The sequence below is a fragment of the Triticum aestivum genome, chromosome 4D (assembly GCF_018294505.1).
Source record: "Triticum aestivum cultivar Chinese Spring chromosome 4D, IWGSC CS RefSeq v2.1, whole genome shotgun sequence".
NCBI lineage: Eukaryota > Viridiplantae > Streptophyta > Magnoliopsida > Poales > Poaceae > Triticum > Triticum aestivum.
In genome coordinates, this window is record NC_057805.1 from 176186401 (window position 1) to 176199199 (window position 12799).

A 12799-nucleotide genomic window follows, 5' to 3' on the forward strand; every position below is an offset into this window, starting at 1 on the left:
GGTGCGGGGCGGCGGGGAGGCCGGCTACGCCGGACGGGGTCGGTGGCGGCGGCACGGGCTGGTGTGGGCGGGGCGATGTGGAAGAGACGGCGAGGGTGCGGTGGAGGTCGAGGCGGCGAGGGTGCGGTGGAGGTCGGGCCGGGGCGGCGGGGGGCCGGGGCGGGGCGGGCGGCGGCGGGGTGGGAGGAGAGAACGGCTAGGAGAGAAGAAGTGAGTAACGGGCGGGGGGAGGGGTACGGGCCGTTAGGTAGTGCCCTCTTTGCCGTCCGCCCATCTTGCCTCTTTGTCGTCTGCTGGCGGACGACAAAGAGGTGGGCCGTTAAGTTTTTTCCAAACGGGCGGGGGGTGGGGGCCACCTCACTCTTTGCCGTCTGCCAACGGACGACAAAGATTCTTTGCCGTCTGCTGGCTGACGGCAAAGAGCTCGCAGATGGCAAAGAGCTTCTTTGCCGTCTGCCGTTTCTTTGCCGTCTGCTTTTGGGTAGCTGATGGCAAAGAGCTTCTTTGCCGTCAGCTAGCAGATGGCAAAGAGCCGGCAGATGGCAAATTAGCTGATTCCAGTAGTGCCATGTGGTATGATTTGCATATCTCAAGTGATTCAAAATCAAGTGAGTCCAAACCATCCATCTGCATGGAGTTTCTTCATGCACATATACCAATAGACATGGTTCGCATGTCTCAATCCTTTCAAAAATGAGTGAGTCCAAAGATCCATCTACATGGAGCTTCTTCATGCTTCTTCATGCGTTTTAATAACATTAGTACCATTCACTTGAAATTGTTTCTTCGGAGAATGCACCGTATGGCCATTACCATTGATATGAAAAGTGACTTTGCTTTTATTCAATCAATAACAACTCCTGCAGTATTCAAAGAAGGTCTACCAAGGATAATCAACATGTTGTCGTCCTTGGGCATCTCAAGTATAACAAAGTTTGTTAAGATGGTAACATTTGCAACAACAACGGGCACATCCTCACAAATACCGATAGGTATGGCAATTGATTTGTCAGCCATGCAATGATATTTTAGTAAGTGTGAGTTTTTTCAAATCAAGTCTTTTATGTAAATATAAAGGCATAACACTAACACCGGCTCCCAAATGACATAAGGCAGTTTTGACATAACTTCTTTTAATGGAGCATGGTATAGTTGGTATTCCGGGATCTCCTGGTTTCTTAGGTACTCCATCCTTAAAAGAATAACTAACAAGCATGGTGGGATTTCAGCTTTAGTTATTTTTCTTTTATTAGTGACAATATCTTTCATATATTTAGCATAAGGGGCCATCTTTAAAATATAAGTCAAGCGAGTACGCAAAAAGAGTGGCCTAAGCATTTCAGCAAATCGTTCAAATTATTCATCATCCTTTTTCTCCGATAATTTAGCTAGAAAGGGCATGGGTTTCTGAACCCAAGGCTCTTTTTCTTTACCATGTTTTCTAGCAACAAAGTTTCTTTTATCATAACATTTATTTTTAGGTTGTCGGTTATCAAGATCAACATCAGGTTCTATTTCAACAACATTATCTGGTTCTTTATCATTGTCTGGTTGAGCATCTTCATGAACATCATCATTATCATTTTCATTATCACTAGGTGAATGTTCATTACCAGATTGAGTTTCAGCATCAGAGATAGAGACATCATTGTTATCTTTAGAAGTTTTTTCTACCTCGGTTTCACTAGAAGTATGCAAAGTCCTATCATTTTTCTTTTTTCTTTTTCTTTTTAGCAGGACTAGGTGCATCAGTATTAATTCTTTGAGAGCCTTGTTCAATTTTTTTAGGGTAACCTTCAAGATAAAGTGGCTCCTGAGTCATTGTACCTCCTCTAGTCATTACTCTAACAACATGATCATTCATATTATTATTCATTTCATTGACCAACTCACTCTGAGATTTAGCAACTTGTTCTAACTGAGTTTGAACCATAGAAGCATGTTTTTCCCACTCCTCTGACATCATTAGTGATTCTAAATAATAAGTCACTCAAACGAGCAATCATATCAGCATTTCATTTTAACTATTTCATAACATTTGCATTGAATGATCTTGCTTAATAATGTAATTATCAAATTCATATAAGCATTGACTAGGATGTTTATTACAAGGGATGTCACCTTCATTAAACTTTATAAAAGAGTTTACCTCTACCACCTGTGGTGGTGTGTCAAGTCCATGTATTTCTTCAATAGGCGGTAAATTCTTAACATCTTCAGCTTTAATACCTTTCCCCTCATACATTTCTTTGCTTCTTGCATATCTTCACGACTAAGAAATAAAATACCCCTCTTCTTCGAAGTGGGTTTAGGCAGTGGTTCAGGAAGTGTCCAATCATCATAATTCTTCAATATAATATTCAATAATTCCTCAGCTTGTTCAATAGTTCATTCCTTGAAAACACAACCAGCACAACTATCTAGGAAGTCCTTAGAAGCATCGGTTAGTCCATTATAGTAGATATCAAGTATTTCACTTTCTTGAGAGGATGATCAGGCAATGCATTAAGTAATTGGAGAAGCCTCCCCCAAGCTTGTGGGAGTCTCTCTTCTTCAATTAGCACAAAGTTAAATATTTACTGTAAAGCAGCTTGTTTCTTATGAGCAGGAAAATATTTTTCAGAGAAATAATAAATCATATCCTAGGGACTACGCACACAACCAGGAGCAAGAGTATTGTACCATATCTTAGCATCACCCTTTAATGAGAATGGAAATAACTTGAGAATATAATAATAGCAAATATTTTCGTCATGAGCAAATAGGGTGGCTATATCATTTAGTTTTGTAAGATGTGCCACAACAGTCTCAGTTTCATAGCCATGGAAATGATCAGATTCAACCAAAGTAATTAACTCTGGGTCAACAGAGAATTCATAATCCTTATTTGTAATAAAGATAGGTGAAGTAGCAAACTTAGGATTCTAGCATTCAAGGATTTTTCTTTCAACTTGCACAATAATTTCTTAAGATCATATCTATCCTTACAAGCAAGAAAATCCCTAGCAACCTCTCCATGCGTCCGTCCTGTAGATGGCCCATGGATCATATGGCCTGTGGAGGGCCATGGTCACTACAACGTTTGGGCGAGTTGGCCCCCGGTTGAACGATATAGCATATTCAAAGAATTATCCTACTCTATACTATCACCTCTAAAAAACATACACTATACAATAAAGAGAATAAGGCATAGAAACATAGAATAATCCTACACTATACAATAAAGAAATTACAGCCGATTATACCCACTGGGCATTATGGTTCTGCACCAGTGATAATAAAGCATACACAAACAACAAATTACATACACTGGGCAAATACAGCTCATACATCATGGACGCGCATCAACATAACTTACCATTTGAACTATAATCTCTTCAGAAAATAGGATTGGCCGGATTTAGATAGCACAAATTTCAGTCTGCAAAATCTCCAATTCCTTCGTTGTTACCTTAGTGTGTTGTTTCATTTTTTGACTCCTGCATCTAATACCTGCATGTCCAGTCTCAACTTGTTGATTGTACGTTCAGAATCATGTACACGTTGTCTTGCCACCTCTAGTTGATGCTCGAGAATATCAGCACATTCCAATTCCAATCCATAATCATTCGGTAACGGCCATGCCGCACTGCTCGCTGTTTTTTGTGTTGATGTCACTTCATCCTGAAATGTTTCTGTAAGTACACATGACTAGGGCAAAAATATAGTTACAACAGTGAAGCGAGCAAGACAGACTATTTTGTACATGGCAAAACAGGACCAACAATAATGTTACGCGTCATGAAGCATAAGCAGGTGATATTTTAAAAATTATAAAAAAGGTAGTCTGTGCAGCCTGCATAGAGAAATCTCTCTTAGCTCACCAAAGGAGCATGATGTTGGGGCCCAATCCAACCACAGACAAGTTACAAATTTAGACAGACGTTGCGTAGAAGTAAGCAAGCAGTTGGCCATTCTGTAGCTCAATTAAAGTCTTAGGGAGCATAATGAACAACAGAGGGTTTCATACAAACATACTACAACAAGGAAAACTATGCAATCATTAGCCTAGTATAAACTAGATTGTGAGCCTCATGCAATAATAGTTGGTTAATAGAGTTCAAAGCTTCAGGCACACTTCGGTAGAGTAATTAAATGGTAAGGCCTTTAATTATGTCAACTAATAGTTATACAAGTACCCAACATCAGGCATCATTCTTTGGGCATCTCATTAACTGAGGACAAATAAAGCAATTGAAAAGAGCAAATTAACTATGCCTAAAACAAAGAAGGAATTGAACTGTTGAGTTGGATACAGTGACTTACCTTAACAGGTTGAAGAGGCTCAGCGCAGCTCCTACTTCTCTTGCAAGGCTCCTTCCTAACATCTTGTACTTGGAAATCCCCAATCTTATCTTCATTGCACCCCCTCTGCAAGGTGACACAAACTAGTTACTCGTCTCCTTGGAAGATAAATATGCATACTTTCCAGTCTGTGAACACAAAAGGATGAGATTATAAAAAAACAACACCACATAATGAAACATGCCGCATCTCTTGCACTTGCACACAATGAAATGAGCATTTACTATGTCTGCACTATGTTACAACTAGGCATACCTTCGAAATGGATCTCCAGGTACTCTTGGAGAGCCTACTTTAGTGTACAGCCAAACCTTTATGTCACCTATGAGTTAGAAAAGGCCCCACTACAGCAACCCTTAGTGTTTAAATTGTTGACAAGCTCTGTTAGAGTGTTAGGTCAAGAACAACAAGTAATCAAAGCAAACAGTCCTAGTATGGCTGGCTGATGCAAACAAGCAATTGAACAGATGTGTGAGCAAATCTTACATATCAAGAAAAGAAGCAAAGAAGGAGGCTTAAAGACCATCACTTGACTGACCAGATTTAAGGGGCATTTAAGCATCATGTGGAATGTATGAACTAACATAAACATTGCATATTCCAGATTCTACAATGGAATGCACATGTATTAGGTTATGCCATGTATGATGATGCCTAAATGTACACTATAGCAGGCAGGAGTGATTCATCATTGCACGCACAATTGAATTGCAGGTTAAGGGCCAGTTCTATTCCGCCTTTTCAGGGCTTATTGTCAAAATAAGCCATAAAGGATGTAAAGAAGTCATTTTTGAGTTATGGGCTTGGGCTTAACTAATTTCGCTTTGGAGGGGGGGTGGTGTTTCGGGTAGAACCTCACTAAAAATTGAAGGGAGGGGGAATAGTGAAATGACTCTGTTGTCTGCCTATATTACACTCAAAATGCAACTGGTGACGCCCGTGTCACACCTCACCCTCAAGTAAAAACAAACACGCAAGCGTTCATTGCCCTGCCCGCTTGCATCTCCTCTCCCCTTTCCCTCTACCTTGATCCCATGCCTGCAGCACTAGGGTTCCTCCAGCAGGCCGTCACCACTGGTCCCATCTGGCCTGGTCCTCGACGATGCTCTATCCAGCTAGGCTACATGGCCGGCGGGTAGGGGCAAATCTCCCTGGCTGCTCCTCCCTCTGGCGCCGCCCCTCATTTTCATGGTCTCTAGCAGCTGCTCCACTATGGTTCGTCCAATGCACTACTCCGGCAGGCGCTGCACAACTACGGCTGATGCCACACTGCGGCAGAAGGCACCTTATTCCCCCTCCCCACCTCCCAGGCCGTGGCCTTGAGGTCCTGTTGAAGGATGAGCTCATCCAACAAGGTGAGGATCTCCTCTGATTTTTTGCCAAATTTTCATTCTGATCCACTATATGATGAATTGCTATGAGCTGCTTCTGCTGCTGCTATATGATGCATTGCTATGAGCTGCTCCTGATGCTGCTATATGATGAATTGCTATGAGCTGCTGCTGCTATATGATGAGTTGCTATAAGATGCTCCTGTTGCTGCTGTATGATGAATTGTTATGAGCTGCTCCTGCTGATGCTATATGATGAATTGCTATGAGCTGCTCTTGCTGCTGCTATATGATGAATTGCTATGAGCTGCTCCTACTGCTACTATATGATGAATTGCTATGAGCTGCTCCTGCTGCTGCTATATGATGAATTGCTATGAGCTGCTGCTGGTATACGATGAATTGCACACTGCTGCTGCTGCTGCTGTATGATGAGTTGCTATGAGCTGCTGCTGCTATATGATGCTTTCAGGTGGTGCTGCTATATGATAATAACCAGCCACTTGGACCATCGAATTTCAATAAATAATTGTTCTTCATTTAAATGTGGGTCATGCCTTTTTCGTTTAAATTAGGCAATGGGATCTCTATGGAAAACATTGACCAAAGTAGATTGTGCCAAGTAGATGGTATCTTTGTATTTGCATTTTGATCAAATAGTGATGGTCTGTTTTCCTATCATATTAATTATTGCACTGGGTTCAATTTGTGATGTTTGCAAGTCAAATTAATTTTCATATGGGCAGCAAAATGAAAAAATATAATGCAATCTAGACTTTTCACTGATCACACCAAAGATAAGCTGAAAACACAATGAAAAGAACTGGTTGGCTTATTACATGGAGCTTATATTCACAGGTGCTTATTTTCTTAGGATAACTCGTAATAACTGTCCCTAAGAAACTTGGCCAATAGAACTGACATACAAATAACATGTCACGATGATTGCAATGGAGGAGTGACGTACCATAGCACACTGTATAGGCTCACCGCTGGCTCTCCTTTTTTGCGATGTTCCATGAAATTGCCACATACATCTTGTACTTTTTCATTGTGTAACCCTATCTGCAAGTTGACACGGCTAATTTCAGACATCTCTACATGATAATACATTGCATATCCCTTGCGCATATTTAAACCACCAATTAATGATTGTGTGCGTAGCATAAACTAGCCATGACTCTGTGTGCTGGACTAGCAGGCACTCTAAGGGAGCCTAATGTAGTGTACTGGAATTCCTACATGCCACCTACGATTTTGTGTAATGTACTGCCTCTGTTCCTAAATATATGTCTATGTAGAGATTCCAGTATGGACCACATACAGATGTATATAGATGCATTTTCGAGTGTAGATTCACTCATTTTGCTCCGTATGTAGCCTATAGTGGAATCTCTAGAAAGACTTATATTTAGGAACGGAGGTATGAGGTAGTATCATGTATGACATCTACATATCTAATTTAGCAGCCAGTAGTAGAAATCATTGTCTGCACAAAGGGATTACTGGTCGAAAATCCTAGCAAAGCACGCTGGCAGGCACAGAACAATACAAGAGAGAGAGAGAGACACGCTTACAAGATCATAGCAATGCCTCGGTCCAGGATCTTGGTTGGCCAAGCTGTTAGATCCAGAAGAAACATCGTCCTTGTAGTTTTTGCCAGCTGCATAACAGGTAACAGCGACCTGTTAGTATATTTGAAGTACATCGGGCAGGTGATGCTGGACGGGTTTAAAGGTGACAAGTACCTAGGCCGTGGCGGGTGCTTGGCATCTTGCCAGACGGTGGGAATCAGGTTAGAAACGTCAAGGGTGATGACGCTGCGCTGGCTGTCGGGGTCCGGTAAGGAGATCTAGAACCGTCGAGTAGGGTGTTTGTGGAGCGGCTCCGGTAGGGTGGACTACGGTGTGGGCGAAGCGGATCTGTGGCCGTGGACGAGGGCGTAGGTGAAGCTGCTCCGGTGGTTGGGTTAAGGATGGTGTCGACGATGCGGATCTGCGGCCGTGGACGGGGCGTCAGAAGCTGCTCCGGTAGGTTGGATGAGGGTGCGAGGAAGCGGATCTGAGGCCGTGGACTTGTGAGTTGGCAAAGCGGCCCCGGTAGGGTTGAAAATGGTATAGGCGAAGCTACTCCGGTGGGGTTGACGATGGTGTCGGCGAAGCGGCTCCGGTAGGGTTGAGGAAGGTGTCGGCGAAGAGGATCAGAGGCCGTCGAGGGGGCGTCGGTGGGGCGGCTCCGGGGGGGGTGTGGACGAAGCGTCTCCGGTGGGGAGTACGAATGAGCCGCTGCAGATGCGCTGCGGTTGACGAGAGTACCGGCGAAGCAGATCCGGCGCCGTGGACAAGGCCGGCACTGAATGGGCTGTGGTACAGTGGTGGATGAGCAGTCTACTTGTTTCTAGGGGAGGTGGGAGGGGTAGATGCGGCCGCAGAAGCAGATCCGGCGAGGTGGACGCCGCTGGCAGTGAATGGGCTCTGGTACGCCGGTGGATGAGCAGTCTAGGGTTTCGAGAGGGGAGGGGAGAAAGGCCGATGAAGTACGGACGGCGTGATGTGAGATGCTCTGGTGCTGTGGAGTTAGTCGTTTTTGCGGGAGGGGGAGAGGAAATGGGGGTGCCGTGTAGTGGGGGGAACCGGAAGTTACCAAAGCAGCCCCGACCTATTATGTAGATGAGGGCGGTATTGTAACTGTTGGTCTCCGTGCACCAAGGACAAAAGGGGAATTTCGCATGCTAAAGACTAAGGTGGCGGAAATTTTAGAAGGAGGCGGGAGATTTTGCCGCCCGCGGGATCGTTCGTATCCAGTTTCAACTAATTTTGGACCGTGCTAGCGGGAAGGTCATGCGAGACTGTGTACACGGGGCACGCGTCAGCAGTTAATAACTGGTGTGAAGTCCACCCCAGAAAAAAGACAATAACTCGGGATGATGCGCCGATAACTTGGACGTTCACACGGGCGCGCCAATCGTACGGGTGTAGTGGCGCGTTCACAAAAAAGGGATCAAACGCTCAGCCTATGTATTTCTCGTGTAAATAGATAATTTAGTGCAATTGGTTATTTACTTTAAACATAATGCATTGACGTGTTAGTGTAGAGGCGCACAAAAAGAAATGGATATTGTAGTCCGCTACTTAAAAGTGTTACCTCATATGATTACATAGCCTCCATTTCATAAATTGCGTACCCGTTGAATTCATATATGAATATTACATATATTACTTCATAATAGAACCTTAAATCATCCAAGACTAATGATTTTGAATGCAAGAGTAACAATGGTGCATGTACATGATAGCTACATTGGTTGTTTGAAGAAACATCACTGTAACTTTGGCATGCACAACTGAAAAGGTTTATTTAAATAGAAAAAATGTGATATGTGAGTGTCCAATCTTTATTGCGTTGAATCGATATTGTACCTTTGGCCACGATACAAAGTAGATATTGATTTATGTTCAAGCGATGCACGTCCACGATCGCTAGATAGTGATACATGAATGAATTGTGCAATCTCTCTCACACGCATACATATCTCATTTCCCTGTGGGCATCGGAATCACACACGCGCGCTTCATGTATTTCGCTCCCTCTGTCAAGGTTAGAATTCGTCTTTCTACCCCGTCCTACAAGTCTCTCACATAGAAACACACACGCTCTCTCTGTCGAACACGCCCACCCCTTTAATTCTGCCCACCCACAGCCAATAATGTCTCAAAGTATAATAATGTCTCTCACACATATGCATAAGGTTAACTCGAGTTCCGGAACCATATGAATACATACAATGGGATTCCAGCAGAGCACCTTTTGTTTTGAGATTTTGCTCTCTCTCTCTGTCTCTCCCTCTCTCTCTCTCTCTCTCTCTCTCTCACACACACACACACGCGCGCGTGCACACACATTGTTTCTCGCTTCATTTTTTCCAGCACTTGCATGCACACAATTTTGTTTATCTTCGTGATGCTTTAAGTATGCCTCGCACAATGCTATCTACCTATCCCTTAATATAGCTAGATATGTGTCACACAAACTCCTTCTCCCTACTAGCAAGATGCCCATGCGTTGCACCGAACATCAAGATGCATTTGTATGAGTTGTTTATCTTGTGGGAGAAAAGGATGAACGAGGGAATGCCTTATTTGCAAATGCGGAGAGGGGTGTGGGTATCTTTTTGCAAAATTGCCACCGTTTCCTTTCTATCCGCCGGATATAAATCGGATGGCCTATATTGCAGGATGGCAGGAACACCATCATCCCAACTCTGTTATAAGAGTAGGGATATGTAAGTGTCACTGCCCCCCGACACACACACCCACACCCACACAACCACACACATACACACTTCCCAACATCGAAGGAGTAGGGTGACACCTCGATCTTGATACTAATCTATCGACTGGCTTCTCTCTCAAACACACACACGCGCACACACACTACCCGACACCGAAGGAGTAGGGCGGTACCTCGATCTTGATAGTAATCTATCTACTCCTCTTTCAAACACACACACATACACACTCCCTAGTTGTGCCTCTGTGCCTACCGCGCACACTCTCGATACGTCTTTCTCCCCCTCCCCCAGCCCAACAATGACAGGAGAAGGGTCAACTCGATCTGATCGTAATCTGTCAATTGGTTTCTCTCTCAAACATTGTGTCTCTGTGCCTCGCTCGTAGCCCCCTCGATATGTAGACTTCTCGCGCGCGCACAGCTGTAGTGACGATGACGTTGAACCCAGTGTGCCTCGTTTTTACCAGCCTCATGTGATAGTTTTCACCCTGTTTTCTATTAATTAACAAGGCAACCTTTTCTTTGTTACTACTAGTGAATCTGCAATCATTCGGGGCAGACATAAAATATATCACTTCAACCCAATTATCGCAGTAACTATTTTAAAAGAAACTAGCTAGATGCCCGTGCATTGCACGGAACATCAAGATGCATTTGTATGAGTAGTTTATCTTGTGAGAGAAAAGGATGAACGAAGGCCGTATTTGCAAACGTGGAGAGGGGTGTGGGTATATTTTTGCAAAATTGCCATAGTTTTCTTCCTATCCGTTAGATATAAATCCGACGGCCTATATTGCAGGATGGCACGCACACCATCATCACCAACTCTGTTTTCTACTCCCTCCGTTCCTAAATATTTGTCTTTTTAGAGATTTCAACAAGTGACTACATATGGAGCAAAATGAGTGAATCTACACTCTAAAATATGTCTACATACACATCCGTATGTGGTAGTCCATTTGAAATCTGAAAAAGACAAATATTTAGGAACGGATGGAGTATAAGAGTAGACATGGAGATATATCTCCAGCATGGTCTACAACAAAAATGTGCTGGACTGGTTAGCGCCGGATGCTCGCAACGCGATGACATGAGTTCGAATTCTGTCTTTAACTTTAGATTTTATATTATATATTACTTATTTAATATATACTTCTTTCGCTACTGTACTGACAGTGGAACCCACAGAGTACTTAGAATACAAGATTAAGGATGGACTTGTTTCTTTTTAACTTTCTGTACGAAGCTGTAGCCACCCTGCAAGTCACGTGTACACTGTACATGCAATTAACTTTTTATAGAGGGACAATCATACACGCAATTAACTCAAATGGATTGGATGTCACTCTATTATTTCCAGCATAAGAGCATCTCCAACGGCAGCCGGCAAATTTCCTCCCGCTTCCTTCCGCGGAGGACGACATCAAACGCCAGCGGCATACATTTTCACAACTCTAACCAACCAGATGAAATTCGTGCAAACACGGACTGATTTCATATAAGCATGAAGGATTTCGTATAAAAAAGCCGGATCTTCATATAAACATGATGGATTTCATTACATTTACATGATCTAAGCGGTGCCAATCCAGCTCTCTTGGTATAATTAATACTCCCTCCGTCCGGAAATACTTGTCCTAGAAATGGATGTATCTAGACTTATTTTAGTTATAGATACATACAATTTATCCATTCTTAGAACAAAAATTTCCCGCCAGCTGGAGAGGGAGGACATAATCTAAATGGCCGCCTGCGGATCCATTTGTCTTCCTCATGTCCGGCACACACTTTGCAGGGTCGACGAAGGTCCTCGGAAGAGACGAAGAAGCAAAGAAACCACCTGAATGCGCAGTCATCGCCTCGGCGGTGGCCTTCATGGGACCCAAATGGCGGCGGCCTCCCTTGTTCTACTTCTCCTCGATGATGGCGGCGGACACGGAGAAGCTGGCCACCGACTCGTCGCTCTCCACACACCCGGCTTCTGTCTCTGCCTGCATGGTGCTGCCGCAGGCACGGGAGGCGCGCCCACAGACACGGGAGGCGCGGCACCACAGACACTGGTGGCGAGGTACGACACGGCAGGGACGACGCCCGTACCGGTGTGCTCGCCGCCGTGCCGGCGTGGAGCAACTCGCCACTCCTCATCGAGCTGAACTGGAGCGGCGAGTTGCTGAACCACGCGCCTGCTTGGGGCGGCAACTGGCTCCGTCGGGCCAAGCGAGGTTGGTGAAGCACCGAGCAGCCTCGCCCGTATCCGGAGGGCTCGGCAGGCCACCCAGCCAGGTAATATGCTGGAGAACGGCTCCTCGGAAGCCATCGGAAGAGTGGAGAAAATGGTGAAGGAGGAGATGGGGGACCGGCGGAGGGGTGCGATTCTTGCCCGCTGTCTGTCTGGCCTCGTGTAAATAGAGGGCGGACGGTAGGAGCTTGGCCGGCGTCTGGCGTTGTTTAAACTGAGGGCGGACGGGAGGAGCTCGGCCTTTGTTGTCTTTAATTCCGGCCCGCTCATGAACGGACGTGTGGTCGGAGAAGGTTTCTCGGTTTGCATGCAGGTTTAACGGAGGGGTTTGATGGAGGCGAGGAGGCGTGTTCAGCCGGGCGTGCAGCGGGCGGTGCAGTACTATTCAATTTGACAGCGGGCGGCGCAGTTCCCGATACGGCTTTAATGCAGATGAGGGGGGAGTAGCGGTTCCTGAAATGTTGAACGGCCAATGCATACTCCTTCAATTAATGCATGAGGGAAGTAATGGGAGGAAGACCGGGAAAAGAGGCTGCACGATGTGAATGCAACGCAGTTTGCCCTCATATAAAGGCGCCCCTCCATTCCAATGCAT